The sequence below is a fragment of the Corylus avellana genome, chromosome ca2 (genome assembly GCF_901000735.1).
Source record: "Corylus avellana chromosome ca2, CavTom2PMs-1.0".
Taxonomy (NCBI): Eukaryota; Viridiplantae; Streptophyta; class Magnoliopsida; order Fagales; family Betulaceae; genus Corylus; species Corylus avellana.
Window position 1 is genome coordinate 6,478,218 of NC_081542.1, and position 6,286 is coordinate 6,484,503.

Consider the following 6,286-nt stretch of genomic DNA (forward strand, 5'->3'; position numbering starts at 1 on the left):
TTACAATATCTTTTTATCTGAATTGTTAGTAATTCAAACACCAAAATTGTTAGAGATCTCTATCCAGCAAAGAAACTCCAACCCTTAAGCAAGCTATTTCGAATTTTGCTGTTCAAATTGATAATAATTCGGATAGGAAATATGAGACAATCTCTATAGGGTTCATCTATCCTAATAAGTGGATGGACTACAAGAAATTTGTGGGGACAAGTGAATCCATAAAGGCTCTTTCATAATTTTTTGTCAAAATTATTTGCAATCCAAACACTAAAATTGTTAGTGATCTCTCTCCAATAAAGAAACCCCAGACATTTAATTATGTGCCAAACAAAAATATGGGGTTGAGTATAACAATTTCAGATTTCATGAGCACATGCAATATAATTGGCGGATATATATATATTCAACAAAAAGATGTCCACATTTTGACAAATATATATATATATTCGTCAAAATGTGGACATCTTTTTGTTGAATGTGAAAAATAGCAATCTAGGATTTTGGAAGTACCCGCATCTTACTCTGAAGCTTTAAATAATATATTTGATTTTTAAACAAAATCTGATGAAAATATTAAAAATATAAAGCATGTAAAAACTGCGTCCATAAATCCATTAAGATAATGTCTACTAATAATTGTGATATCAAATGAAATGCTCTTTAAGAGTGTCCTTTTATTGGGTAATTCTTTCTCTTTAAATACCAAAAATTCTAGCCTTTTCTTCTAGCTCTTCTTTCTTCCCCATGTCTTTGATTTTTTATATTTTATTTTATGGTAAATCATATTTTTATATTCTGGGAAGATTACAATTGTCTTCTTCTGCATGAGTTTCATTTTCAAGACCCCAAAATCTTACACCTATAAAAATCTGAAGCCAATCCAGCAAGGATTCTAAGATCCTATCTAACCTTTTGCCCAAGATATATAGCTGTCATTCTTACCACCTTGTCTCACGTCTGAATTACAGATAGCCCCGAGAGAGAAGAAAGGATGGCTAATTTCTTAGTAACTATTCCATTGACTTTTTCTTTCTTTTGTTATTTTTATACAAAAACGTATACTCATTTGACTAATGGCGTAGATCAGCACATTTGTAGTGTATAGATGCATTCACATGATTGACTATAATTATATAGACTATAAAACTTAATAAGAGGACAAAATGAGAGCAATACTGCCAAATAATGCGACATTTATAATGTATTGTTTATGATTGTAATTTGAAAAAGTAGAAAAATTTGTGTTTTTCAAAAGGCGTGTTGTTAAGAACGCACGATGCAATGGCCTCGTCCATAATATATAGCATAGTTACAACAAGGCTACTGGGTCATCATCCGCATCTGCACTAGCATAGTTACAAGGCTATTGGGCCGAACCCTATAAATACCCATTATCCATTGAACCCATAAAAACTTAGGATTAATTGATACTCTTAAATGAAATCAACTCATCCAAATAATAAACCTAGTGTTTAAGCATCAAAAGAATCAAACTAACTAGAACTACAAAAATTGGTGTTTATGATGAAACCTCAACGATCGGCAAAATTAAAGCTTTAATCTGATTAATCAACAACCCGTAGCTTGGATTTGCTAAATGATGGCTTCTTTCCATTAAGTGAGGAAAACCAATAAAAAGTGGGAACATACTTTTTTTTTTTTTTTTTTTTGTTACTTCTATTTGGGCTGCCATGTGTAAGCAGCCTAAAGCACAACTGGATGGGAGAAATTAAAAAACAAAAATCTTATTTTATTTTACCACACGAACCATAGATCGAGTAAGAATAAACTATCTTATTCTATTTTACCACACTAATCTATCTTATTTTTATTTAATCGCAACAAACCCATAAAACAATTCGGATCCTGAGCATTACATTATCAATGGTGATTATCTTATTGTTTAACCAGTTTGATTTAAAGGATCATCACTTGGGAGAAGTAAGGTATATATAACATATGGATTAAGCTTATGCTAAGCTGCATACAAAATCTTGTCTTAGTTTAGCTTGCTAGACTCCAAGAAGAGATTATTTCCATTCATGCATAGAGTATGGTTGTGAGAAGCCACATGTATGCTATACTTTGAACAAGACTTTTCATGTGCAGCTAGCATGGTAGTAGATATCAATTAAATCATAGACCACTCCATTGGGTAGCGGTAAAGCATATATGCTTAAGTATTTTTGGAGAACAAGGAATTATATGCTCGTCTACCATTATGAGGATTTGACAATAACAAGTTATACAGATTTTGACTTTCTTGATAAATCTACCTTAGGGTAAAGAGCTTACTCTAGACGGTGGAGCTACTAGCTAGTTGGAGGAGTCTTTTATTTTTATTTTTTTAATTGAATAAGGGCAAAAAGGCTACAGGGAATAGTAGGAGTCTATTAGCGATATTCCATTGCTAACTCTACCATGGATTGTGAGCATGCTGTGGCTTGAGAAGATGCAAATATCATCTCGGTAGAGATAAAATGATATCATTTTTTGATATATAAAATATAGGCGAGAGAAGATGTGCAATATTTATAAATATTGATTCATATATAACATAACATGTAATAATAAGAAGTCTCATACAAATTGTATATTCTTTTTTAGGTCTCAATACATCAGCCGGCAACTCTAAATTCTCCAAACATATATAATACAATACTAACAATTCCCATATAAAATTCAAACTCCCAAATGACATAGTTTTGTGTCCAAAATGATCCAATTTAAGAACTTGAAAACACAATGGTATCAAATCAGGTAGTACAACATCCTTATCTAACAGTCTTCCACAACTCAGAAAAATATTATTTGAAACGAAGGACAATTGAGGATCTCTATCTAACAAGTTTTGTCTTGAATTTTCCCTAGCTTAGAAGCCTTCATATGAATCTGTAATCAAAGCATGCTTTACATGTGAAATGCATCTTAATAAATAAAGTGATCGAGCAGTGAAGAACATAGATACACATGGATCCAGTTCATTACAAGGGTGAATCAGATAAAATTATGCTTAATGGACAAATGACAAGAAAGAAAGAAAAAAAAAAACATAAAAGTTTATTATGCTTATGCTACCACTAAGCATGGCTTCTGAATAGCCAAAGCCATCAAGTAATCACCATCTCACTCGCCCACTTTTATCTAGTCTCATATCCTTAAGAAAAAAATATTTAATATATCGATGCAAAAACTGCTTGAGAATGTTGCATTATATGATTGCCATAACAAGATATGTAACTTGCATGCTTTCCTTCTCATTTATGTTTAATGAGAAAACTAAATATTTTCACTTCATTATGCAATGACAAGAAGGTTTAGTGTCAATGATCAAAAATCAAATAGCTAAATCATAATTTGGATAAACAACAAACACATAAATTGTTATACTCTAAGGACCAGAGTTGATGTCGATAAGGAGAAAGAAAAATTCTGTCAAAGAAAACTGGTGGGACCTAAAAACAATTAAGTGAAACGATCTTTACTGTAGTGTAAGGGTGATGTGAAGTAGTAGTTGATGGAAAAGGTAGAGATAACATGAATTTTGTAACACATCTTTTATAAAAAGGTGGAGTAAACAAAAAAGATTACATTTTTTGGGAACAAAGTTCACGGTATTGTAGTTATTTTTGTATACTTACCTTATAAAAATATTAGCAGAATACCAAAGAAGTGACTTCTATGATCATAATTACTATCCTCCAATTTCATTTTTCTAAATCTTATACATGGTTATTCATAATATTTAAGACTTTTATCGTTGGGATTCACTAACATGAGATCTTTATTGCTCCAATTCAAATTAAACGAGTCTATTTGGTAATTACTTGGAAATCCATACATATTTATCATAGGAAACTAGATTAATACAAATTATAACTTCCCTTTTCTTGTTAAGTAGAGAAAGGAGTGACAATTCATGGTTATGGTAATTATAAAATTCTTATTGTTATCACTTTAGGTATTGAAGTTAATTTTTAAATGCTTTATAAGTTAAAAAATATGTATAGATGTCAACATTTAGCATTATTTAGGATTCACGTAGAAGAAACAATGTTCAATATTTTTTAATAAATGAAAATAAATAATACATAATAAACCTTCTTTTGTGTGGTATTTGAAATTGATAAGCATTATAAGAAACAAATGGCAACATGGCTTCCATCTTTGCATTGGAGGCACTCAATTTGGCGACCGACAAATGGCGGAAAAGAGAGAAAGAATAGAGTGTAGGTAAGAAATCTTTACCGGGCTTTATACTGGGAAATCTTCTAGAAATACTTTTCGCAACATTTGTTGATACAGGTCTCAACATCGACTAGTGGATGAAATAGGCAATTAGTACTAACGCATTTTATATACAGAAAAGCCATCTTCCTTCCCCCACTTTGATTCCTCCAACATTCTCCATGATCAAAAACAATGCAAGCTACAACTTCACTCCAGTGACGTGGAGACAAGTTGTAAAGTGGCCATGTTTCTTGACAACCTTTAATTGCCTTTCCAATGCATGTACGTATTTTTCCAAGAACTTCATCAGGTTCAGAGGAGTGAGGATACATGATGGGCGTAGGAGAGGGACCAAAAGTGGTAGGGCTAACGTCATTAGTTTGAACTTCATTAAGTTTAGAAACTTGAGGAAGTAGAGTGAGAGGTGAAGAGTGATGAGAAGAGATATGGCTAAGGTCATTAGCTTGCACTTTTAGGAAAATACGCATAAGCAACTCCAGCATCACTAGCAAAAGTTTTCTGATACATTTGCAAGTCATTGATTTTTTTTCCGCTTTATAAATTTTTAGTTTGATGTATAATAAAAAAAATAATTAAGGCTTCACCCTTATATATGCATGAAATAGATTCATTCTTAAAGTAATTTGCTTCAAATAAGTTTTGTTTAATAATTGCGACTTTTGGAATTATGACCATTTTTAAGTAAAATGGCTTTTGGGTCACGTAATATCTTTTTTAGAGGATTTCAAGATTCTTTTTGAAATATTTTTTATGCTAATTAATTTTTTGGTTTTTAGCAAAACATGTGTATATACTACAAATTAGAACTTAGTTTCAAATGGACAAATAAAGGGGGTGATAGCCTAGTCATGATATATTGCATCAAAACACTCTAATAAATTTTTTCAAAAAAAAAAAAAAAAAAAAAAACCCTAATAAATATGCAAATTTGAATATTTAAATGCAATACGTATAGTATTCATTTATGAAAAGACACTATGTATAAATTTGTACGTATAAATGAAAGTTACTGCAGGAAAGCACTTACTTTCATGAAAGTGAAGAATTGTAGAAAAAATGATTTTTGTAAGTGATAAAGAGACATTTAAAGTAAATATAGTAAATTAAGTTCTTGATCAAGGATGAGAATAAATGTAGCGACTCAATACTTAAAGCATTGCACAATACAATGTCACATGACATTGCATAAAAAAGTTTATCTAAATGGAAAGGTGTTTTAAAAAATTAACTTTTGCTATGGTAAAATAGATCATAAGTTAATCGGTTTTATTTTATTTTTTAAAATTTTTGGGAAGGGAAAAAAGCAATATCAACCCATGGTTTGGGTTATAAGCTTCTAAGAAAGTTATTATTTAAAACTCGAAAGGTTGGCGTTCATATGAACATGTGAAGGGCCTATTAAAAGGCCAAAATATATTAAATGAAAGAAAATGTTTCAAAGGCTTCATGGATAATTTTATTTTAGTGGCTATAGTTCCATCTTTAGCAAAAGGTACAAGAGTAAGTCCCCGGTAAAATAAGTATCTCTATAGAATCAAAAGGCTACTATATTTAACAAAAAATAACTTTTACTCAATAAGAAAAGTTAGAATGTGATTTAGATAAAACTTTAGCTTAAAATATCATTATGAAATATAACATCGGAAAAAACAATGTTCGTGACCTATATATAGATGAAAACTTGTTTTGATAGGAAATAATATTATTCTTGTAGCTCCCAGCCTAAAGCCTCTTTATGGGATGTAATGCCCCGATTTTCACCCCTTACAGTTAAGGTCGAAGATAAGTAGCACTACAAAATTGGCCATCTTTTGATGTGGCAAACAGTATCTAAGTTTTGCCACGTCAGTAAATTTTGACATGCCAAAAGTGGCATGTAAAAATTCTTTTTTTCAACGTGTTGGATATGTCACGTCAATATTTTGACAAGTCAGAAAATTTAAATTCAATTTAATTTTTAAAATTTTTATTTAAATAACTTAATATTTAACTATTTATTGACGTGCTAAAATTAGACACGTCAATAATTTTTTTT